At 43.2% G+C, this 26,941-nt stretch overlaps 1 protein-coding gene across 2 annotated transcripts in view; it reads left to right on the plus strand.

The window, feature by feature from the left end:
• LOC134227901 (calpain-B-like) overlaps positions 1-26,941 on the plus strand; it is a 43,205-nt gene that overhangs the window by 10,383 nt on the left and 5,881 nt on the right. The gene's annotated exons all lie outside the window — the stretch shown is intronic.

A 26,941-nucleotide genomic window follows, 5' to 3' on the forward strand; every position in this document is an offset into this window, starting at 1 on the left:
AATTCATCCGGAAAATCCTCCAGAAATTCCAGGAATTCCAGGTGGCCAATTCCAGTTTCCGGAAGAATTCCTGGAAGAACTTCCGGAGGAATTCCTGGACGAACTTCCGGAAGAATTCATGGAGAAACTTCCGGAGGAATTCCTGGAGAAACTTCCGGAGGAATTTCCGGAAGAACCTCCGGAGGAACTTCCAGATGAATTCCTGGAGGAGCTTCCAGAGAAATTCCTTAAGGAACTTCCAGACGAAATCCGGGAGGAGTTTCTGGAGGAACTTCCCAGAAGCACTTACGGAGGAATGTCCAAAGGAATTTATTGACGATCTTTTAAAAAAAACTAGTGGAGGAACATCTGGAAGTATTCCTTGACGAACTTCTGAAGAAGTTTTGGCGCTTGAAACTGGTTCACGCCGATCCACGCCGCCGCTGATCACCAACGGCGTGACGCCGCCGCCTGAAAATGATCTATCACGCCACCGCCGGTAAAATTTCAATCAGCACACAGGCCTACCTGGAAGTACCCGGAAGGTGGCCAATTCGATCGAAATTCACCGAAATGGACTCCAGTGTACTTGTTTTGCAAAATCATGAAGTTTGATATGTCGCAAGATGGGTTCCAAGATTGAATGAAGGGAACCAGGCCCTGGAAGTATCCGGAGGGTGGCAAATTCGATCGAAAGTCGCCGAAATGTACTCCAGTGTACTTGTTTTGCAAAATCATGAAGTTTGACATGTCGCACGATGGATTTCGAAGTCGATCTGCCAGTGACCATTTTTCCCGGGAGGGAGGTAACCCCAGTACTCCCCGGAATATATCCGGAACCATGGCCATTGCACAAAAATTGACCTCGGTTCCCAAAACTATAGGAATTTTGTGATCGATTCCAGAAGATTGCTTGGAAATACGTTAGAAATTGGCTGAGCTGCGTGGTTTTGAATTTTGAGTTTTGTCGTAAAATGGGGGTTGAGGACGTACGTGTTAAGAATCACATAATTACCGCTGGCTGGCTTACTTGCGAGCAAAGGCGTAGGATTGCCAATCCGGAGATGGTGAGTTCGATTCCCGGTCCGGTCCATGATGTTTTCGGGTGGCAAACATTCTCAACATCCTGGGCATAGTGTATCCATTGTACTTGCCACACAAGTACATACTCATGCATTGGCGGGCATAGAAAAGCTTTCAATTAATAACTGAGGATATGCTAATAGAATACTAAGTTGGAAAGCAGGCCAAGTTCCAGTTGGAATGTATAGGTATTGAAGAAGAAGAAGAATTACCGCCGACAGCGCCAGAGCTCCGGTAATAGTGGGGCACCAGCATTTTTGGCGAAATTGATTGATTTAAAATTTGGCGTCAGTAGTAAGAACTACAATTGGGGGCGTAATCGGTCAAGCGATAAATCAATTGAAAAACTGTCAGACTATTTCAAAGGTAACGAATTTTTGTTGTATTCTATCGTCTAAAAAATTCTTAGGAATGTTTTTCCAAAAACATCCAATTAAAAAAATATTTCAGGTATTCCTTCGGATACCATCGGAAATTCCATTCCCTCGGAAATTTCTCCAGTGCTTCTTACGGAATTTCCAGAAAAAAACCCTTCCACAAATCTAGGACAAAATTTCAAGAATTTCCTTGGGAGTTAACGAGCGAATCGGAAGTGACATCGGAACTCTTGAAGCCATTTCCGACATCAAATTTGTACAAGAATAGCTTTGGACATTCCTCCAAATATATTTTCGGAATTAAGTCTAGGAATCTGGAAATTACTTCAGAGATAAAGCCAACAATTCCTTTGAAAATTCCCCAAGCCATTCTTTTGCAGAATCAATATAGGAGAAGAATTATTTTTATTGTTAGAGTTAGAAGGAATATCTCCAGTCTCCAGCTTCCTTCTAGTTTTTTCGCGCTTTGGCAGGACGGTCTTGAAACCTTGTTTCTTAGAAGGAAGTGGAGAACTCAGAGACTCCCCCTTCCTTTTGTTTTTATTAATGCGCATTGCTGAGCGTGGAGACGTGACCTTCTAAGAGGTTTTTTCCCCAAAACGGTGTCCCTGCAGGATTACCACCGCTTGTCGGAATTTTACTTCCGCAAACGGCTCTTGAAAAAAATATTGGAAAACACGTGGATTACAAAATGGCCGATTTCTGGCTATATTGTATAACCACCTTAACCCTAGCCCAGCAGGATAAATTGGCACAACTTGCCATGAGGCACGCCGCTTGAAGCTTGAGATCCTGGGACTGAGTGAAGTCCGTTGGCCAAACTTTGGAGAACACAGAACGCCGTCGGGACAAGTTCTGCTATACTCTGGTTTACGAGGTGAATACGCTCCCCGGCATCGCGGAGTTGGCTTCCTACTAAGCGCTCAGGCACACTCTGCGCCTGTTGGGAACCACTGAACCACCAACAACACTACCATCACCAATACTGCTTGGTCACTGGTAGCGGCTCGTCTGCTACCCGTTGATGCACGATAGAAAGAATAACAACAATACTCTGCCATTATGTTTTGTTTTGTTATGTATTCAGTCCGCACGCTTCCTGCGAATGTTTGTTTATGTTTTAGCTAGTCTTCTAATAAAGTTTGTTCGGCATGCCAGAGTCCGTGATCAGCAGGCGATATCGGTGCTTGCAAGTCACAAAGCAAGCCGCCGAGGACTACAAAACGTTCGCCTGCCGGGTGAACAAACTCCGTGTCGAGTTCGAGTTGGGGAAACTATCGGAGGATCAATTCAAGTGCCTCGTGTTCGATTGTAGGTTGAAGGCGGAAAGTGATGCGGAAATAAGGACGAGGTTGCTCAGCCGCATTGAAGAGCGGAACGATATAACCCTGGAGCACATATCGGACGAATGTCAGCGGCTTCTGAACATCAAACATGACACGGCGATGATAGAGACAGCGTCTTCGTCGGCAGGATTGCAGCAAGTAAAGAAGCGGTATAACAGGAGTTTTCGTTCCTACTCCAAGGACTGTCCGTTCCAGAAACATCGGTGCAATGACTGTGGGCAACATGGTCGCAAAGACGGATACTGTTCCAATGCGAAAAAGCTTAAGTCTCCAAACAAGCGGTTCTTGTCCAAGAAAGCGGCAACACGAAGCGTACAGGTGAAGAACGGCCGGACGTTCCAAGCAGACATGGCAGAAAATCGGGAAACCTGCGAGAAGTCCGGCTATGTTGCAAGCCGCCACAGCGTCCGGCAAGCCATTGAAGCTGGAGTTCCAGTGTAGCTGCGAAGTGGTCATCAAGGGGAGGAAGCACATAGGTCGATTTTTCATCGTAAAGCAGGAGCTTAACCCGCTCGGGCTCGATCTCATCGACGCTTTCGATCTCGGGTCGGTGCCTATGGACCAATTTTGCAATCAGGTCCGCCGTCATTCAACGACCGTCAATTCTTTCAAAGCAGTCTTCCCGAAAGTAAGAAGGCGAAAGTAAAGTTTACGCTGAAGAAAGGCAGATCACCAGTGTTCCGACCGAAAGGAACCGTGGCTTACGCCATGTACCGCACCGTCGACGCCGAGCTGGACATCTTCGCCAAGCTGGCGAATTGCAAGGTCTTCAACCAAAGATACTTGTCAGACGCCTTCTTGCAAGTAGAAGTGGACGAAAGCTGTCGGAAGATGCTCACCATCAACACTCATCGAGGACTCTATAGGTATAATCGGCTTCCACCAGGAGTCAAAGCAGCACCCGGAGCATTTCAGCAGCTCGTAGACACGATGCTTGCTGGTCTCGGACGCACTTCGGGGTACCTCGATGACGTTTTGGTCGGCGGAGTCGACGAAGAAGACCACAAACGCAACCTTCAAGCAGTTCTTCATCGCATTCAGGATTTCGGATTCACCATCAAAGCCGAAAAGTGCTCGTTTGGTCAGCGACAGATAAAATACGTTGGACACCTCATCGATGAGCACGGTTTGCGTCCGGATCCAGCCAAAGTCGAAGCCATCTGCAATATGCCAGTGCCGAAAAACGTTTCGGAAGTTCGCCCGTTCTTGGGAAATTCGTCCCGAGTATGCGCAAGCTTCGATATCCGCTCGATGAGCTGCTCAAAGCCGACAATAAGTTCGCCTGGACGGCGGAGTGTGAGAAATCGTTCACTACCTTCAAGCTGATTCTCCAGTCCGACTTGTTGCTGACACACTACAATCCACAGCTTCCCATAGTAGTAGCCGTGGATGCATCGTCAGTGGGCATTGGTGCAACCATCAGCCACAATTTTCCAAATGGGTCGCTGAAAGTAGTCCAGCATGCATCCAGAGCGCTGACACCTGCAGAGCAAGGCTACAGCCAACCGGATCGAGAAGGACTCGCGATTATCTTTGCTGTGACCAAGTTCCATACAATGCTGTTAGGTCGCCATTTCACTCTGCAGACCGATCACTAGTAGTAGTAAAATTCTTCTTTATTTAATCATTTTCTGTTCTACAATTATCATTTTTCTACATGTACAGTGCTCGGCCGGCTTGGCCCTCCAACTTCAATTTTAAATTTTTATGTTTACATTGTTATTTAAGTGTTAATATGATATTTATATCATGACGGCCTTTAGGAGGCGCTAGTGTGTTTTTAAAATTTGATAACCTAACTACTATGTACACTAATATTTACAATAAAAAATTGATAACCTAGATTGGAACTAGCGCCCTAATTGGAGCCTGATCCGAATGCAAGCAACGGACCCTAAACTTTTCTTTACACTCACCAAAGCGTTCATGTAAGGTTTTTATTCCGGCCAGACGGTGGACCTCGGATGTTCTTGTCCTGGGAGGGGTGTTGAGGATCATCCTCAGGAATTTGTTTTGGACCCGTTGAAGTTTGAGGTGGTGGGTTTTAGCGCAGCTCTCCCAGACCGGCATGCCATATTCGATCACAGGGAGGATGATTTGCTTGTAGACAGAAACCTTTTTCTCAGGGACAATGACGACCGGCGGTTGATCAAAGCGTACAGTAGTTTCAACAAGACGTTACACTTTGTCACCGTTTTGTCAACCTGCTGCCTGAAAATAATCTTGCTGTCGAGGGTCAAGCCAAGGTAGTCAGCCTCATTGGCCCATTCCACAGTCGTGCCATTGAGGATGATTTTACAGTCCCCAGGCGGAACAAGTTTAGGGATTTGGAGTGGGGAAAATGATGACCTGGGTCTTCGCCGCGTTGATACAGATCTTCCAGCTGATGAGGTACTCTGTCAGGGCATCCAGGCCTCGTTGGAGTTTTGCTACTAGCGCTCTGATCACTCTACCGTTGTAGACGATGGATGTGTCATCTGCAAACAGAGACAGAATGCCGCCTTCTGGAGGTTCTGGCATGTCGGAGGTGAACAGATTGAAAAGGAGGGGCCCGAGGATACTGCCCTGGGGAACGCCAGCGACGATGTTGTGCGCATTGGAACTCGCTCCGCTGATTGAGACCCGGAATGTCCTTGCCGACAGGTAATTGATGATGATTTTCACCAGGTAGCTGGGAAGATTTTAGCGTTGTAGTTTGTACACCAGGCCATCATGCCATACATTGTCAAATGCCTTCTCGACATCGAGTAAGGCCATGGCGGATGTTTTCGAGAAAAACTTTTTCCGTCTGAGGACGTTGGTAACTCGGGTCAGTTGGTGTACAGTTGACCGACCGCGTCGGAAACCAAACTTTTCCTCGAGCAAGATGTTGAGATTTTCGGCAGACTCAAGTAACCGATGATGAATAGCTTTTTCGAATAGCTTGGACAACCCTGAGAGAAGGCTGATGGGTCGATAACTTTTGGGGGAGGAAGGATCCTTCCCAGGCTTCCGGATGGGGATGACTTTCGCTGACTTCCAGGACGATGGGAAGTAGCTGAGCCGGAGACACTGATTAAAGATCAGCGAGAGGTGCTCAAAGAACGGAGCACTCATGTGTTTGAACTCGAGATTCAGGATGCTGTCGAAGCCTGGGGCCTTCATGTTCTTCGACGATTTGATATAGGCCGTCAATTCGTCAGCTGAGATCTCCAACTCCTCCAAGAAGTCGTTGGGAATTGACGGCTGCTTCGTGTGGACTGACGATGTTCTGCCCAAGATTGTGTGAGCTGACGAAGTGACGACCTATTTCAGCGACCTTCTCTGCAGGAGTTATCAAGCGATCCTTAGAGCCATTATTGTCTAGTGGGATCAAAGGTGGAATGGGCCGAGGCTTGGATTTTAGAATTTTGGTCATTTTCCAGAACGGCTTAGCATAATCTGGGAGAGTGCGGATCTTATTCGAGAAGTCGTTATTTTTGAGGTCCACCATTCTGGCCTTGATAATTTTTGTGATTCGATTGCAGCGTGCTTTAAGCTCAGGCAGTCCAGTACGCTGAAACTGCCTGCGAGTGACATTCCGCAATCGAATCAGATCTTTGGTGAGTGTATCGATGTTTAAGGAGTTGCTTACCTGCCGAGCCGTCGGTACGTGTTGCTCTCGGGCCGCCGTGATCGCCTCCTCGATAGCGCACAGCTGGCGGTCGATACTTTCCGGCGTCTCCGGACGCACCTCATAGTCGACGGTGTTATCGACGCACTGCTGGAAACGCTGCCAGTTCACTCGGTGGTAGTTCCGCCGTAACTGCTGGTGCCGATTGACCGAGGAGCCCAGTTCCGCCACCACCGGATAGTGATCCGAACTGAGCTCCTGGTATACAACCGGCTGCGAGACGTGGTCACTCTGGTTTGTTACGTAGAGGTCGAGCGTTGCGTGGGCACCGGACCGACTCAGCCGAGTGGGGGAATCCGGGCTCAGGATCGTGTAGTGGCCTTCCTCCATGTCGTTGCTCCAGATGGTGCCGTTTCGATTGCCGCGACTGTTGCCCCAGGCTTGATGTTTGGCATTCAAGTCGCCGGCAATGATATACTGGCCTTGCCTCCGCGTAAGCTTGACGATGCCCCTCCGAAGGGCAGCCGATGATCCATCGCCGGCTTTGGCTTGCGTTGGACAGTACGCCGCGATGAGCGCGATTGTGCCGACCGAAGTGGTGATTTCGACACTGATGGCCTCGATGACACTGAACTGGAAGCTTGGAAGCAGACGACAGTTGATGTAGTAGCGAAGAGCGATGGTCACCACACCACCTCCCCTGGTCGGCCGGTCGAGTCGCACGATGCGGAAGTCCGGGATGTTGATGTTCACCTCCGGTTTTAGGTGCGTTTCGGTGATGAACGCCACGTCTATTTCCTTCTCCTCAAGGAAATCCTTCAGCTCGATTGTTTTGCTCTTTAGCGAGCAAGCGTTCCAGTTGACCAGGCCCACCCTAGCAGCCATTTTCAATGATGAACATGCCAAGTGTGAAGACCTGGTCGAATCGGGTTTGCAGCCGCGCAGTCGAGTGGCAAGCTGCGCGAAGATCGGCATCAGTTGCTCCGGAGTGTACAGCGGGCAGATTCTTCCGGTGGGACGGCTTCGTTCTCCGACTGCCGACGGAACCCAGGAGGAGGAAGCGGGGCCATTCGCTGGTGGATGGTGCCGACGATGCTGGAGCTTGGACCGATGCAGCTGCCGCTGCCAGTCGCTTGTGCGGCTGTAGCGGTGGGAGTATTGGAATCACACGACGGGGAGCCGGGATGGCTGGAAAGTTCACCTCGTTGATTACAGGAACACGGTTCTTCTTCGGAATGGTCCTGGTGGAAGCCTTCTTCCGGATTTCCAGGAACTCGGCTCGCTTTGGGCAGCCCTTTGTGGTGGCCCGATGTTTGTCGCCACAGTTGGCGCACTTGGGATCGGCCACCTCCATTTTGTCGCACTCGTCAGTCAGATGGGGTTCGCCACACTTGTTGCAGCGCGGCTTCATGCGGCAGTTTCTGGTGCCGTGCCCGAAATTGAAGCAGTTGGTGCATTGCGTGACATCGCGGTGCACTGGCCGATATCGCTCCCAGTCAACGACGGTGTAATTTATAACGCCAACCAGCTTCAGGTCCTTTCAGGTAGTGGAGCCGTGCTCCAGATGGATCAGGTAAAACTGGTCGCGATATTTCCTCGCCTTGTCGTGACGAGCGATCTTGTGGACGGCTACTGGCTTCAGTCCGCAACTTTCAAGCTCTGCTTGGAGCTCTTCTTCCTTAATGTCGTGAAGTCCTCGCAGCAAAGCCTTGAGCGGCTTCGTGCCGGGGTGGTCATGAGTGTAGTACTCATACTTGTGGACCTCAAGGAACTCCACGACGGATTGATGATGGTCCCTGTTGGCCGGCATCACTTTCACGCCCTCGCTGCAGAGCCGAAAAGTACATTTCAGCCCCTTAGCGATCAGCTGGCGAATTTTTGGGCGTAAATCCGGCGGATCGTTCTTCACAAACACGGGCGGGCACTTCTCCTTCCGCTCCGGTTGCACCTGCGGCAGCTGCGATTGCTGCTTCTTCCTCTTTTTCGGCGGATTGCCGGCGTCATCAAGCGGCAACGGCGAGAACACGTTGCTCTGCAAAAGCTGCTTGGAGGGGTTACCCGCGCCTCCAAGAGCAGTGCGCTTAGGCACTTTTCCAGCGACCGAGTCTCCCATGACGGGTCCGGGAGAAAATAACGCCAACGCGACAAGCGAAAACGTAAACAGCGAAAGAACGAGAAAAAACACTTCGAAAAAATGCGCGAGCAAAAAACACGTCCGTACGTGTTGCTGTCTCGAACTGGAATGAGACCGATCACGCTCCACTATCTCGAATCTTCGGTTCAAAGAAAGGAATTCCAGTTTACACGGCGAATCGATTGCAGCGTTGGGCACTGCAACATCTCCTCTACGACTTTGATATCGTCTACATCAGTACCGACAAGTTCGGGAACGCCGACATCCTGTCCCTGCTGATCAACCAACACGTCCAGCCGGAGGAAGACTTCGTCGAAGCCAGTGTCATCACGGAGAATGATGTAAGATCGCACGTTTAAGATGCAGCTGAAGCACTTCCTCTCCATTTCAGGGCGATTCAGCAAGCCACCCGTTCCGAATCAGTACTTAACAGTCCTTGTGATTCCAGCGGAATTCCGGATGCGTTGCCTCCACCATCTTCATCGTGGCCATCCGGGGATCCAGCGCATGAAGGCGATTGCGCGAAGCTATGTCTACTGGCCGTCGATTGACGCGGACATCACTGCGCACGTCAAAGCATGCAACAGTTGCGCAGCTGCAGCCAAAAGTCCCAAATCAGCGCCGCTGTCGTGGCAGCGTGTTCACATCGACTACGCTGGCCCGATCGAGGGCGATTACTACTTGCTGGGCATCGACCCGCATTCCAAGTGGGTGGAAATCGACCGAACCAAATCGATCACTACCTCAGCTACCATCTGTATCCTGCGGAGTCACTTCGCTCGCCATGGCATGCCCGAGACGCTAGTCAGTGATAACGGTACGCAATTTACCAGTGCCGAGTTCACTCAGTTTTGTTTGGAGAACGGTGTCAATCACGTGACCACAGCTCCGTTTCATCCGCAATCCAACGGGCAGGCAGAACACTTCGTGGACACCTTCAAGCGCGCAATTAAAAAAATCCGTGAGGGGAACGGAGCCAACCATTCCGGAAGTGAACGACCACCAGTCTACGCCAAGGTGCTTACCAACAATTCCTGGAGATGGGCACCTGCGGTAGTCTTGTAGCGAATTGGAAACGTAATGTTTAACGGGTGGGTGGAAGACAGGCGTATGCTTCGATCGCACATCAACCAGCTGTGTAACCGCTGGACATCATGGACATCCTTTGCTGGACATCCTTTTGCAAGCCTGGAATCTGCACCAACCAAGTCAACCTCAACCAGAGGGCGGTGCCACCCTCTTACTCACTATCGGAATGTCATCGGGATCTCCTTCGGATCCACTCCTGTGGATCCTGAAATGGGCCGCCTTGACCCGTCGATGGTCCTGCTGCTGGATGGTTCATCGGCCAAAAATTCGAATCATTTGATTTGTTAAAATTCATTTATTTTCCATTTTTTTTGCCGTACACATTATTTTTACAGCATTTCAAGTGGTTGACCTCTTGGCCCTTCATCTTTAGTTTAGTTTCTAATTTTAATTGTTTTAATTTTAATTTATAAAAGTTTATCTATATTTCCAAAGTAGCCTAGAAGAGGCTTCAGTTGATTTTTAAAATTTGATAACCTAACTACTATTTACACAAATATTTACAATAATAATTTATAACCTAGATTGGAATCAGTGCCCTAATCGCAGCTTGGTCCGAAGATAAGAAACGAACCCTAAACCGATCTTTACACTCCGCAAAGCATTATTGTAGTGCTTTAATACCGGCCAGACGGTGGACCTCAGAAGTTTGTGTCCTGGGAGGGGTGTTCATGATCATTCTCAGGAATTTGTTCTGCACTCTTTGGAGTTTGAGGTGATGGGTTTTAGCGCAGCTCTCCCAGACCGGCATGCCGTATTCGAGCTTATTTTTCAGGGACAAAGACGACCGGCGGTTGATCAATGGGTACAGCAGTTTTAACAAAACATTACACTTTGTCACCGTCTTGTCAACCTGTTGCCGAAAAATAAGCTTGCTGTCGAGGGTCAAGCCAAGGTAGTCGGCCTCGTTGGCCCATTCCACAGTCGTGCCATTGAGGATGATTTTACAGTCCCCAGGCGGAAAATGTTTAGGATATTTAGAGTGGGGGAAAATGATGACCTGGGTCTTCGCCGCGTTGATACAAATATTCCAGCTGTGAGGTACTCTGTCAGGGCGTCCAGGCCTTATTAGAGTTTTGCCACTAGCGCTCTGATCACTCTACCGTTGTAGACGATGGAGTCATCTGCGAACAGAGACAGTATTCCGCCTCCTGGCGGTTCTGGCATGTCGGAGGTGAACAGGTTGAGAAGCATGGGCCCGAAGATACTGCCCTGGGGGACGCCTGCGACGATGTTGTGCGCATTGGAACCCGCTCCGCTGATTGAGATCCGGAATGTCCTTGCCTTGTCGATGATTTTCACCATGTAGCTGGGAAGATTGTAGCGTTGTAGTTTGTACACCAGGCTATCATGACATACATTGTCAAATGCCTTCTCGACATCGAGTAAGGCCATGGCGGATGTTTTCGAGACAAACTTGTTCCGTCTGAGGACGTTGGTAACTCGAGTCAGTTGGTGTACAGTTGACCGACCGCGTCGGAAACCAAACTGTTCTTCGAGCAAGATGTTGAGATTTTCGGCAGACTCAAGTAACCGATGATGAATAGCTTTTTCGAGGGGCCATCCAGAAACCACGTGGTCATATTTTTGAAGATTTTCAACCCCCCCTCCCCCCATGTGGCTTATCGTGGTCATTTGGCAGACCCCCCCTCCCCCCCTATGACCACGTGGTTTTTTTCAAGTATTAAAATTTAAAAAAAACCTTATGTAACTAAAACATATGGTTAATCCGATCAATTTTGAAGATGAACAATTTCAATTGATTCAAAATTAAACTAAACCCAGCAAGGAAATTATAAATTTTCATGAAGTCGAAAATTTTGATTATGTTATCATGTTGTAATGTGTGTCAGGTATTAGGATATCTAGAACTCGCACACCTTCAATGCATCAGGAGGATACAACAAAATGTGGACTCGCGAATTTCTTATACAAATTTCGAGAAAAATTTATAATGATTTAGAAATTTTCCAAGATATCCCTATATTTTTAATTTTTTTATTAGTGTTTTTTTTTTCAAATAACTATAAAGTTCATCACTGAATATCCCTATAGATTCCTTAGAGTATTTGGGACCTTCCATAGCTCTGGAGCTACTGGAAATTCTTAAGATATTAACCTCAGCGAAGCATCTGAACTGAACTCCTACAACGTCAGAGAATCACAAAGTTAATATGTAATCTTAGAGATGCAAATAAAACCTCCTACTGTTGTTTCTTTTGAGTAGCATTCCTGTAGAAATTTCAGTATTGTTTTCAGAATCATCAATATTAGAAATAAATAATTTAAAAAAATGTTTTTTAATTGTTCATAGCTAATATTGATTTATTCATTAAAATTTTGTATTTTTTCGTTGAACATTTTGATTTCTTTATGAAAAAATCTTATTTCATAATTGCAATTTTTGCTTTTACAAGTTCTTATTTATTATTGTTGTGTGTATTATTGTTCTTTATTGGCAATTTCCTATTTTATTATGGAAAATTTCTATTTTTTTCTCTACTAAAGAGATTTTCAATCCAGAGCTGGCTCATCTCTCAAATTTTCTAATTCTTCATTGAAATTTTATTTTGATATCGACTCGTGGAAGCCAATGATGCCATACTAAAAATATTTTCTTGGTCACTCTGATGGTTCTTTGGAATAATTTTCCAAGGAACTTCTATTCCACATCTCGAATATGCTTCAGTCAATGGTCCTTTCATAAGCGACTCATAGAGGAATGAATGTATTATAGACCAATTATTATTTTGGAGTTCGGATCATTCGAATCATCCAATTAACCAACTTATGAATGATGTATGATGTAATATCCCAGTAGGTCCATTGGGTTGATATGACTTCAATTATTATTTATACAAGTTACTACAGACTTTTTAGGTTATACAAAACGTCCTGGAAGTCGTAATGTTTGAACTACTTGATCATTCAAGTCCGTGAAACCAGTGCTTCTAAGGCCCTACAAAAACAGTTTGCGAACAAACCTCATAGTCATTGTTCAACTTGCTGTTGACTCAAGATAATTTCGGGTATCTTGTCTCTTGGATGTCATGTTAATGGAAATTAGGGTCATATGCTTATTTCATCGGATTAGGTATATACCGATGATGAGAACATTGCAAATGTGATTGATCTGGTAGATTCGTGAGTTGAACTTGAGAGCATTTTGAAGTACCGTGAGCATCTCGTATTCCTGAATATTAATCACTGGCTGACCCATATTATCTGACCACCCATCGGTTTAGAATGATTCAAACATTTAGGGGCAAGCCAGAGTAAACGCGACGTGCGATGCGACGCGACGCGACAGTGCAATTTGACAGCCTGTTGATAATGATTGTTATTCTTTTACGTGAGTCGCGTCGCGTCTCATCGCTCGTCGCGTTTACTCTGGCTTGCCCCTTAAACATTATTTACACGCTCTTAGAATCGAAATCTTCCCAAGGTTTCGGATATCTGAGTTCTCATGGTCAGTCAAATTTGAGCTCCCATATTTTTTCTGTAAAGCCAATATCTAGATGAACTATTTTACTGAAGAAAATAGTGGCCTAGCTCTCTTTTGTGATTTTATAGACAATCTAAAACGCTGGGCATAGATGACCCATCATTCCTGAAAGGGTTGAGATTTGTTTTGGAATTCAATTTCAATCGTTATTATAACACTATTTTTTAACCTAGATTGTTTTAGGAATTGGAGAGTTTTTTTCTGGAACACTGCCACTTTTTTCATATCGTAGGAATCTCCTTAGTTCTAAGACCCTTTTATGAATTTAAAAGCATTTTATTTAGAATTTCATGTTGATTTTTTAAATGCAAGCTTCTCTATGCCATAGCCCTTTTCATGCGCACTACTAGAATTTTGTGCATTTAGAACACTTAGGTGCATTGTTAATTTTTTCGATCAATTATGATAATTATTCAATATCATAAAAACTAGGCTTCTTAAGCCTAAATTATTGCCTACATTCATTGCTTGGATTAATTTTAAATTCCAAGATCTTCTTAATTTTCAAGAATAATTATTCTGGAGTTGCAAGGGAAACCCTTCGGAATATTGATAAGAAATTTTTCGGAGTCTCCCGGAAAATCTTTAGAATTTCAACGACATTTTTTCCGAAATTCTGTGGAAGAGTTCCGAAAAATGTTCGGTAGAAATTTTGAAGAACTAGAAGAATCCGTAGAAGGATCCGAAATGCATATTTACGATGAAAATTCCAATAAACATCAAATTCCGAAGAATTTCAAGTATAAAATAGAGAAAAAAATCCAGCTTACTTTTTTACAGAATATCTAAAGATTTTTTTCAAAATCCTGGGCAACATTAATTAATCTTCAAAGGAAATTCTTCTAAATTTCCAATGGAATTTTTTTTCGTTTTCCAAAAGAAATTCTCAGAAATTTTCAGCAGTTTTTTTTTAATTTCCAAAAGAAATTATTCGGAATATGCCAAAATATTTCCGATGGAAATTCCTAAGATTTTCCAGTAGAAAATCGAAAAAAGTTCATTTGAATCACAAATAATGAATTTCCCGAGGAAATTCCGATGTTTTTACAAGTGGAAATAACGAAAAAATTGTACTTTTGTAGTACTTGTAAAGGTTGTACTTTTGAAGCATTTCCAGTAGGAATTCCTTGAAAAATTAAATCAAAATTTGAAGATTTTCTGATGTGAAAATTCCTTAAACTTTCTTAATCATTTCCTGTGCATTTTTGCATGGTAAAGATTTAAAGCAATTTGTTAAGAAAATTATTTTGAGCTTTTTAGTGGAATGTCTTCACTTGTCATAAGACGAGTTTGTACAATTCCATTGAAATTCCACCTGTTAATTGTATCTTGACAGATACGTATTTCGACCTCAACAGTAAGGCCGTCTTCTTAGTCGAGTCAAGTACGAGACACTGCAGACGGCCTTACTGTTGAGGTCGAAATACGTATCTGTCAAGATACAATTAACAGGTGGAATTTCAATGGGATTGTACAAACTCGTCATATGACAAGTGATTTAAAGCAATGTTTAGCTGAACCTACAAAGAAATCAAAGTGACATCCCGAAGAAGAATGAATTCCCGATGAAATTTTGAAATGATTTCGGGTTCAAATTAAAAAAACATGAACCTTGAAAATTCTAAAGATTTATTCTTTGAAAATCCAAAGAATTTTTTGAAGATAATCCATAGACTCTTCCGTGGAAATTCTAAATAATGCCTCGAATAAAAAAATACTTGGAAAATTAAAAAAAAATGTTATAGAACTCACAAAGAGCGTAAAAAAGTATTCCGAAAATTTTTCATTTCAAAATTCCAAAATTGAAAAAAAATCAACGGAAATATCAAAGTGTTTCATGTGGCATTGGCTCCATATTCCAACTGGAAGTTGGTCTGCTTTTCAACTTAGATTCTATTAGCATTTCCTCAGTTATAAATTGAAAGCTTTTATATGCCAGCCATTGTACGATTATATATCTTGTGTAGCAAGTACGATGGATACACTTTTACAAGAGTGTCGAGAATGTTTACCACCCGAAAACATCCTAGACAGGAACGAGAATCGAACTGGCTAACTGGAGACTGAACATTTTGAAGTGCACTCCCTAAAATGTACGAAAAACTTCTTTTGTAAATGAAGAAGAATTTCGGAAGAACTTGTCGAAGAAATTCATTGGAATGTTTTTCCAACGAAAATTATATGTATTTCCCACGGGACTGTTTTTAATTTTCAGACAGAATTCACATGGAATTTTTTTCGGAGTTTTAAGGAAAAATTTTCGGAATTAACACTGGAAATGTTTTGTTTTTTTTTTTCATTATCAATTTGTAGAAAATTTCCAAGCAAAATTTTTCAGAGAGAATTGTTTAAAAAAAATCTGAATGCCAGCACTTTATCAGGATTGGATGAAGTAATGTCAAAGTTTTTACAGGAAATTTCTTTACTTGATTTTTCCTGAATATCCACAAGAAATTCTTGTGAATTTTTCTTCTTAAGATTTTTTCTTGGATTATTGTAAAAACATGAACATTTTTCAAAATTGTAGCTGCAGTCCGCTGATGAAAAAGTGTCGGCGGCGTGATGCCAAAAACCATCCGCGGCGAATTTTTTTAAAAATATTTTTCCATTTTTCCTATCCAAATTATTTTGTGGAAATTGAGACTGAATCGCAACCTGTTTTTTCGTTTATTTATGTATGGATATAGGATCTTAGGCTAAGATGGTCAAATAATGCAGATATGCATCGGCGTTGCGACCGACGCTGCGTTATCGATTTTTCTCGATGCACACCTACGTCTTTTTAACGCTGAGTTGAAAAGACGCTACGTAGGCATCGGCCCTTAGATGCGCTTTGCGTTTAATGATTTAATCATTCAATTTTAATGATTTGTATTTATTACACCGCTATTGTTATTCACCAAAAGTTTTTCGTGTAAAAAAAACCACGTGGTTCGAGAGCAACACCCCCCTCCCCCCATGTGGCTTATCGTGGTCATTTTCCAAACCCCCCCCCCCCCCCCCCCTTTATGACCACGTGGTTTCTGGACGGCCCCTCGAATAGCTTGGATAACCCTGAGAGAAGGCTGCTGGGTCGATAACTTTTGGGGGAGGAAGGATCCTTCCCAGGCTTCCGGATGGGGATGACTTTCGCTGACTTCCAGGACGATGGGAATTAGCTGAGCCGGAGACACTGATTAAAGAGCAGCGAGAGGTGCTTAAAGAACGGAGCACTCATGTGTTTGAGCTCGAGATTCAGGATGCTGTCGAAGCCTGGGGCCTTCATGTTCTTCGACGATTTGATATAGGCCGTCAATTCGTCAGCTGAGATCTCCAACTCCTCCGAGAAGTCGATGGGAATCAAATGGATGTTGTTAGCATGCTTGTCGACGGCTGCTTCGTGTGGACTGACGATGTTCTGCCAAAGATTGTGTGAGCTGACGAAGTGACGACCTATTTCAACGACTTTCTCTGCCGGAGTTATCAAGCGATCCTTAGAGCCATTATTGTCTAGTGGGATCAAAGGTGGAATGGGCCGAGGCTTGGATTTTAGAATTTTGGTCATTTTCCAGAACGGCTTAGCATAATCTGGGAGAGTGCGGATCTTATTCGAGAAGTCGTTATTTTTGAGGTCCACCATTCTGGCCTTGATATTTTTGTGATTCGATTGCAGCGTGTTTAAGCTCAGGCAGTTCAGTACGCTGAAACTGCCTGCAAGTGACATTCCGCAATCGAATCAAATCTTTGGTGAGTGTATCGATGTTTAAGGAGTTGCTTACCTGCCGAGCCGTCGGGACATGCTGCTCTCTGGCCACCGAGATCGCCTCTTCGATGGCGCACAGCTGGCGGTCGATACTTTCCGGCGTCTCCGGACGCACCTCGTAATCGACGGTGTTATCGACGCACTGCTGGAACCGCTGCCAGTTCACTCGGTGGTAGTTCCGCCGTAACTGCTGGTGCCGAGGAGCCCAGTTCCGCCACCACCGGATAGTGATCCGAACTGAGCTCCTGGTATACAACCGGCTGCGAGACGTGGGCACTCAGGTTTGTTATGTAGAGGTCGAGCGTTGCGTTGCGGACCGACTCAGCCGAGTGGGGGAATCCGGGCTCAAGATCATGTAGTGGCCTTCCTCCATGTCGTTGCTCCAGATGGTGCCGTTTCGATTGCCGCGACTGTTGCCCCAGGCTTGATGTTTGGCATTCAAGTCGCCGGCAATGATATATTGGCCTTGCCTCCGCGTCAGCTTGACGATGTCCCTCCGAAGGGCAGCCGATGATCCATCGCCGGCTTTGGCTTGCGTTGGACAGTACGCAGCGATGAGCGCGATTGTGCCGACCGAAATGGTGATTTCGACACCGATGGCCTCGATGACACTGAGCTGGAAGCTTGGAAGCAGACGACAGTTGATGTTGTAGCGAAGAGCGATGGCCACACCACCTCCCCTGGTCGGCCGGTCGAGTCGCACGATGCGGAAGTCCGGGATGTTGGTGTTCACCTCCGGTTTTAGGTGCGTTTCGGTGATGAACGCCACGTCTATTTCCTTCTCCTCGAGGAAATCCTTCAGCTCAATTATTTTGCTCTTGAGCGAGCAAGCGTTCCAGTTGACCAGGCCCACCCTAGCAGCCATTTTCGATGATGAACATGCCAAGAGTGAAGACCTGGTCGAAGCGGGTTTTGCAGCCGCGCAGCCGAGTGGCAAGCTGCGCGAAGATCGGCATCAGTTGCTCCGGAGTGTACAGCGGAGCAGATTCTTCCGGTGGGACGGCTTCGTTCTCCGACTGCCGATGGAACCCAGGAGGAGGGAGCGGGGGCCATTCGCTAGTGGATGGTGCCGACGATGTTGGAGCTTGGACCGATGCAGCTGCCGCTGCCAGTCGCTTGTGCGGCTGTAGCGGTGGGAGTATTGGAATCACACGACGGGGAGTCGGGATGGCTGGGTAGTTCACCTCGTTGATTGCAGGAACACGGTTCTTCTTCGGCAGGGTCCTGGTGGAAGCCTTCTTCAGGATTTCCAGGAACTCGGCTCGCTTTGGGCAGCCCTTTGTAGTGGCCCGATGTTTGTCACCACAGTTGGCGCACTTGGGATCGGCCACCTCCATTTTGTCGCACTCATCAGTCAGATGAGGTTCGCCACACTTGTTGCAGCGCGGCTTCATGCGGCAGTTCCTGGTGCCGTGCCCGAAATTGAAGCAGTTGGTGCACTGCGTGACGTCGCGGTGCACTGGCCGATATCGCTCCCAGTCAACGACGGTGTAATTTATAATGCCGACCAGCTTCAGGTCCTTCCACGTGGTGGAGCCGTGCTCCACGTGGACCAGGTAAAGCTGGTCGCAATATCTCCTCGTCTTGTCGTGACGAGCGATCTTGTGCACGGCCACCGGTTTCAATCCGCAACTTTCGAGCTCAGATTTTAGCTCCACTTCCTTCATGTTGTGGAGTCCTCGCAGCAAAGCCTTCAGCGGCTTCGTGCCGGAGTGGTCATGAGTGTAGTACTCATACTTGTGGACCTCAAGGAACTCCACGACGGATTGATGATGGTCCTTGTTTGCCGGCATTACTTTCACGCCCTCGCTGCAGAGCCGAAAAGTACATTTCAGCCCTTTAGCGATCAGCTGGCGAATTTTTGGGCGCAATTCCGGTGGATCGCCCTTGACAAACACGGGCGGGCACTTCTCCTTCCGCTCCAGTTGCACCTGCGGCAGCTGCGATTGCTGCTTCTTCCTCTATTTCGGCGGATTACCAGCGTCATCAAGCGGCAACGGCGAGAACACGTTGCTCTGCAAAAGCTGCTTGGAGGGGTTACCCGCGCCTCCAAGAGCAGTGCGCTTAGGCACTTTTCCAGCGACCGAATCGGCCACCGAGTCTCCCATGACGGGTCCGGGAGAAAATAACGCCAACGCGATGAAGCGAAAACGTAAACAGTGAACGAACACTCGGAAAAAATTCGCTAGCAAAAAACACGTCCGTACGTGCTGCTGTTTCGAACTGGAATGTCGGAATCATTTGAACTATTTTACTCATATCTATGGACATATGAGACATGGTTCGTTAGTGATGAGTTAACACTCCATTCGTGGCATTCATACCCTGTTGCCATATTTTACCATTAATGCCTTCAGGTTCATTAAGTGCAATTTAATTGCCTACTTTTTGGCGAAATATCAAGAATACGCATTGAGCTTCCATAACTTGGTTACATCACATGTTCAAGAATTTGTGATATGCGCATATTCATAATAAGTGCATTGTATGTATGTTTTTTTTCAGTACATTTTAATAACAGTAATTTTTTTTATTTAACTTTAATTTCTTATTTTTTTAATAACCTCATTGCTCTCACTACAGTAAGAAGCCTGTACACTTTCAAATACCCTGGTTTCTTCGACAGAGTGGCGCGTTTTTTTTTCGGAACAAAGTTCAGAAAATATTGTTTGACAGCCAGCCATTGTTGCAGTAGCTTTTCAGCTGCTTGTTCCAGGGCCAACCATCGCGATGAAACGTGCTTGATGAAATTGTCCTCGAAGTCCTCGTTTCTAGCAGACCATCCGTGGAAAAAATGATGAACTGAATAAATCAGCTCAGACGCCTCCTCACCGAGTTCTTCTATTCCTTTGAGAAAAGTATTGTGCAAAATATGTATGTTGCACGTACCAACAGTTAAGATTTTGCACCATCTTCCATTAAACGTTCGTTCAGAAGGCGTTCTTTCCCTCTTTATTTACATTAGGTCCATCGCTCCCTGCAATACAAGCAAGAAAAAAATATTAAAAATACTGTGCATAACTTGTTTGGTAATTCGCCAAATAATTAACGGTTAAAATCGTCGCCCAACGAATAACCCATATTCTCTATGTGTGTTCAATAATAAGCAAGAGTTTATGAGTCGTCTACAATTCTCCTTATTTTATTTATATTCTTTTGTGTTTTGTCCTTGATCTTACTTCTACCTTACCTGATTCAAAAACCTGAAAACTCCACGGTGATAGAATTTCCCAAAGCCCAGAACCAGATGCAAAGGATGAGCAAAAGTTTTAGATAAGGTAATAAAAAAACGATGTTTACAGTCCAACGTCCAGAATCGAAAGAGAACATTTATTCTTCGTTTTGTGTTTACAAAACGTCTCGAGGAGTTACGACTGTTAGCTTACAATTCTAATTTCAGTTCATTGGATTTACACATTAAATTCTATTTATTGTACATAGTCTTATATTTACCTATATACACTGAACACAACAGTTCTTTTCCCTTAAAAATAGTTGTAACAATTTGGATTTAATCTTATAATTATTCTTTTCAAATTTACAATAATTCGATTGGTGTTTTATAATTCATTTGAGTCACCATTTAGTGTATACAAAATTTGCATCTGAATTCGAAATTTTAAGCCTTTTCGATCGTCTTAAATTCGGCTCGCCATGAAGACATAGATCTTCAAGTTTTCGTTTTCTTTTGCCTCTTGCTTCATTCTCGATGGTATTTCCCTCAGGAAATCCCTTGAACGGAGCTTCATCTTAGGGACCCTCCTTAGCCGTGTGGTAAGACGCACGGCTACAAAGCAAGACCATGCTGAGGGTGGCTGGGTTCGATTCCCGGTGCCGGTCTAGGCAATTTTCGGATTGGAAATTGTCTCGACTTCCCTGGGCATAAAAGTATCGTCGTGCTAGCCTCATGATATACGAATGCAAAAATGGTAACTTGGCTTAGAAACCTCGCTGTTAATAACTGTGGAAGTGCTTAATGAACACTAAGCTGCGAGGCGGCTCTGTCCCAGTGTGGGGATGTAATGCCAATAAGAAGAAGAAGAAGAAGGAGCTTCATCTTCTCTATAACCGTCAGCAGCCGAATCCTGCCGAAAATCTCCGGCGAGGACCAAAGCATTTGGCCGAACCATCGAGTCCGACGATTTATCAATTCGTAGCTGCGTCCTATGTGCGTTTGTTCGAGCGCTTCCAATTTCCACCTGGAACATGTTACGAGAGATTTGTTTTAAAAATACAGCTTTAATCCATCTTGAATGATGATGGGAGTTATGGTTCTTAAACCAAATTCTATCTCCCTCCATCAGATTAGTAAAAGGATCAGGTTTGATCGCAAACCTAACATTTTCCTTTGATTGTGGTATTATTACATCATTTGGAGGATCACAATAAAAATCCGTTTGTAAATACTTTTTATAATGTTTCTTCGGATTTATCAGGTCAATCAAAAGTTTTGGTGTGAAGGAAAAAACCTTTTCTGATGGAAAACGGCCATCAATTTTGGAACAATTATTCCTATAATTAATTAAAAATAAGTTAATCTGATTCTCTAAATCTAACTCCAATAAAAACTTTTTTAGAACATCTTTCGTGGTTTTAACCAATCTCTCCGCCTGACCATTACTAGCAGGGTTATACGGAGGACTTTTCAGTACATTGATACCTTGATTTTTAAGAAAAGTTATAAAGGAATGTGAGTTAAACGGAGGACCACCGTCAGACACTAAAACATCTGGAAGCCCATATCGTGCAAAATATGCAACTACTTACTTACTTACTTATGGATCCTGTACACCTCCGGTGGTGCAAAGGGCCGACTTGAAAGATCTCCATCCTGAGCGTTGCCCGGCTATCGCTTTAACCTGTTGCCAGGTTAGATTTCGGTCGACTTCTTTTATTTCTTTATTGAGGCTTCGCCGCCATGAGCCTCTGGGTCTGCCTCTGCTTTGATGTCCCGCTGGGTTCCAGTCTAATGCTTGTTTACAGATTTCGCCCCTACGTAGAGTGTGGCCGACCCAGCCCCACTTTCGATCCCGAATTTCTGTTGCTATCGGACTCTGGTGACAACGACGATGGAGCTCGTTGTTTGAGATCCAATTGTGAGGCCACCAGGCCCGAATTATATACCGCAGGCATCTGTGCAAAATATGCAACTAGTTTTTTTAAAACTTGTCCATGATCTGTCCCTTTCCTCATCCATTCAATTTCAAGCCATTTAGAAAAACTGTCGACGATCAATAGAAAAGTATGATGTTGAAAATAAAAGAAATCCACATGAATTCTACTAAATGGTCGAGTTGTGGGCGTCCAACAAGACGTAATCTTTGGCTTAGGAACAATCATCATTCCATTACAAGCATCACAACTCGCCACATATTGCTCTATATCTTTATTAATACCCAACCAATAGACAAAACGCCTTGCAAACTGCTTCATTTTTACTATTCCTTTATGGTCGCTGTGTAATAAACTCAGGATTTTGTTCTGCATTACTTGAGGTATTACTACCCTATCCTGAAACAACAAACACTCATCAACAATTTCCAAATCATGTTGATTAGAAAATATGTTGGCAAAACGTTTATCAACTTTTTCTGGCCAACCATTTCTTACGAAGACAATAATCTGTTTTAAAAATCCATCATCTTTTGTAATATTTGCAACAGTTTTAAAGTCTATTGGAAGTTCTTTACCAAAGTTTAAGCTTTTTATATATTCAACATCATATTCTTCCGGAACTAAAACATTTAATGGGAATCTAGAACAGAAATCCGCATTGCCCATTTTAGCTGACGGCCTATATTGTATATCGAAGTCATAAATTGAAAGTTCTAAAATGTATCTTTGTAATCTAGTAACATAAATGGAATGTTTACCCTCTTTGCCAAATATTCCAACAAGTGGTTTGTGATCAGTAAAAACTTGGAATTTTTGTCCATACAAATATTTGTGGAATTTTTTTATAGTACAGACCAAGGCAAGAGCTTCCAAATGTAAAATGGGATATTGTTTTTGGGCTTTATTTAAACTAAAAGATGTAAAACTAATTGGTTTTTCTACTTCATTAATTTTGTGAGCAATCACTCCACCCAGACCATAGCCTGACGCATCAGACACAACAATAATTGGTTTTTTAGGGTCAACTCTAGAAGATTTGCGGAAACTATAGATTCTTTACTCGACTTAAACGCTTGGTCACAATTTCTATGCCACACAAATTTTACGTTGTTCTTCAATAAATTATATAAACAATATAATTTTGAAGACAAATGTGGTATAAAACGATTATAATAATTTAATAAACCCAAATATGACTTAAGTTCTGTTACATTATTAGGAGCTCTTGCATTTTGAATCGTTAAAATTTTCTCCGGGCTAGGCATTAAGCCATTTGAACTAATAATGTGACCAAGATAAGCCAGTTCTGGAACAAAAAATCTACATGTTTCCAAATTAATCTTAATGTTTGCTTTCTCTAAACGCTCTAGAACCAAATAAAGCTTATGCCGACAGTCATCCAAGTTTTTTCCTGCTACTAACACATCATCCAGATAGCAATAAACATATTCTAAACCTTCTAATACTTTGTCCATAACCTGCTGAAATATTGATGCACTTGAGGAAGTCTATTGTATTTAAATAATCCTTTAATTGTATTGATCACCATAAAGTGTCTCGATTTCTCATTAAGAGACAGTTGGGTATATGCTCCCTCAAGATCTAGTGAACAAAATACTTTGCATTCAGCCAAACCGGCGAACAAATCTTGTGCAGTTGGCAATGGATAGATGTTAGAAATTATCAATTTATTTATGGATACTTTGCAGTCAATCACCAAACGGATTTGATTATTCTTTTTTGCTACAATTACTACTGGAGATGCCCATTCGCTAGTCTCAACTGGTGTAATTACTTTTTCTTTTTTCTAATCTAACTAAATAATCTAAAACTGTTTCCCTTAGTCAATAAGGTACGTCATAAGCATTTTTAAAAATTGGCCTATCTGTTTTTAAATCAAGATCTGCTTCAAACCCAATAATAGGCGAAGAGAAATCTTTCACAAATACTGTAGTAAATCTCTGCTTAATATCTGCTATTGAAGTTCTAAAATATTATTAAGTAGCAGAGAATTTGAAAAATAATCCCTCCAATTAGGAAAAAAGGCATCTAACCAAGTTCGTCCAAATAAAGGCAAGAAATTATTATCACAGTTTAGTACAATTAAATTTAATTTAGTCTGAATACCATTCAGTTTAACATTTACATACACTTGTCCTTCAATTGTTAGATTGGCTCCATTAACAACAATTAATCGTTTGTTACACTTTTGCAACTGTACATTAAAATTCGAAAAATATTGTGGTTTACTAATTACTGATACGGAGGAACCACAATCGACCTCCATTCTCAAATGCTTATTTTCAATTGTAACATTAATTACACAAGGATCACTATTTTTTTTACCAGACGATACACACATACATTGCAAATCACCTTCATCACTAACGTCGTCATCGCTGTCCACCGTTGTCATTCGATTCATAAGCTCTTCTAATTCCGGTTTCCTCTGATGTTCGTTGCTGGGACCCGGTTTCATATTTTCTAAGTATTTAATGGTCTCTCTGTTCATGTTCTTTAGTTTAAAACATTTACGCCTCAAATGACCTCTGATTCCGCAAAAGTCGCAAACCCTTGTATCACGGAAAGTATTCTGGGACTCATTACGCTTATTTAATTCCGGAGAACGCAAATTTATCGGGTTGTAGTTGCCCTTCCTATAATTTGTGTAGTGTTTATGAGGGCGATAACCCAATCTTTCTTTTACAGATTTGTTTTGGAAATTGTTTCTTCTTATATTAGTTGACTGTTGAGCCCGAGCCAAATTAGCATGAGCTCTTGCTGCTGGTGATTTAATATAAGCAATTTGATTACAATACTTATTTGAAATTGAAGTAGACGTCAATGATCTAGCATTTGTATTTGCCAACTCCCATGTTTGAATTATCTTCTCAACACTCTCGAGTGGTATATCACCTTCGTTCAACAACTTTTGCCGTAAACCCACATCAGTTATACCAGCCAAAATTCTGTCCCTTATGGCGATATCCAAATCCCCAAAGTTGCATAATTCGGCTTGAAGCTTAATTGCCAACACGTAGTCTTCGCCTGACTCCCCTTGTTGTTGAACTCTGCTATTCAAAGAAACTCTTTGGCACATACCTGGTGGTTGCTTGTCCAGCCTTAACTTCAATTTGTCAACCATGGTAGGTAAGGGAATCGTTAAAATACTTTCTATAGGAAACAATAGCTTCAACTGAGCGAATAAATAAGATCCGCCAAGGTTGATGAAATGAACTGCCTTCAGTTCTTCAGCAATATTATTGGCAAGAAAAAATATTTGGAACCGCTCATACCAATGAGAGAAAGAAGTTCCTCTACGGTAACATTCGATGGTGGCAGCAACTGTAGTGGCCATGACTAAAGCAGCACTATATTATATTATTGGAATCAAAAATGGAGTTCAAATAATTAAATATAACAATTAGCACCACAATAATATCACAATTCCGTTCATTCACATATTTTAGCAATAAATTCATGTACAACAGTAATTAAATCATGAAATAAATAAAAATGAATCATATGTATTATCCAGAATAAATTTAGTGTGTATGTTGTGTAATGTAATAAACGAAAAAATAATTTTGTGAAAAATAAAATAAAATCTCAATTATCACTGCTATTTTACTGAATATTTGCGTCTGTGGAATAAATTAAAAAACGACTTACCGAAATTCTTCGGAAACTCACACCACCAGAAGCCAAAGTCCTTCGACCCCAAAGCCAGGCAGCTTGCAAAAGCGAATTTTCCGCAGGCAGCGAGAACAAATCGCGTCGCCTCGATCTCGTCACTACTGCACCGGATCTCACACGAAAATTGCGCTCCGACACTGGCTTTCCAATCACTGCTGTACCGGAGATTCCTCAGACGGTTGGAAATCGGCCGGTTTTCTTCCCGTGTATTCCGTCAGTAACACTTGAACGTCCACTCCGTTGTATAGCTGCAGAAAATGCTGTTGAGTAAAGAAAATTGTACGAAAATTTTAGTACATTTTTTTTTCAATTCAATTCATTCAATTGAAAACAATGGAAACAATTAACCTATTGTCAGCTTTGACAAAATAAAAAAAATATATGTAAAACAATATGGCGTTTTTCCATTCAGTTTACAACAGATGCAATTCTAGTCAAATCACTTTTTAGCCAAATATGTATTTTATTCCTGTCAAACTATGTAGACATATGCTGTTCACCACTGACCAGCATTTGCTCTCCCAAGCAAAATGTTGGATCACTATTTGCACAATATAAATCACAATCTTTTTATCCTCGTCGCCACTTTTGTGTTTTGTCCTTGATCTTACTTCTACCTTACCTGATTCAACAACCTGAAAACTCAACGGTGATATAATTTACCAAAAGCTGGCCCAGAACCAGATGCAAAGGATGAGCAGAAAGGAGCAGAAGTTTTAGATAAGGTAATAAAAAAACCGATGTTTACTGTCCAACGTCCAGAATCGAAAGAGAACATTTATTCTTCGTTTTGAGTTTACAAAACCTCCCGAGGAGTTACGACCGTTAGCTTACAATTCTAATTTCAGTTCATTGGATTTACACATTAAATTCTATTTATTGTACATAGTCTTATATTTACCTATATTGTAATTTGACATGTGCATTTTGACCTCAATTTCACGTCTTCAGTGTCTCTAGTTAGACAAAAATGTACATCTGTTAATCAAGTAGTAGAATTGAATAGAATAAGTATAATTTGTCTAGCAAAGTTTAAACAAATTCATTCTAGACTGTTTGCATAAGCAAATTGTTCAACGGGAGAGAAGCGTTTTGCATCGCTTCTAAAAGTTTCTTTAATATGTCCTCTGCCTTAGCGGATCCTATGAAGAAAGTTTGGAGATGGTTTGCCATGACCTTTGATTCAGACGATGACCAATATCGAATTGCAGTCCGGCCGAATTTGTCGTCTCGTCGTAGCATACCCGGTAAAAATCGTTTACTCATTAATGGGTACTTTTTGT

This window comes from Armigeres subalbatus, chromosome 3 (genome assembly GCF_024139115.2).
Source record: "Armigeres subalbatus isolate Guangzhou_Male chromosome 3, GZ_Asu_2, whole genome shotgun sequence".
In the NCBI taxonomy this organism is placed as follows: domain Eukaryota; kingdom Metazoa; phylum Arthropoda; class Insecta; order Diptera; family Culicidae; genus Armigeres; species Armigeres subalbatus.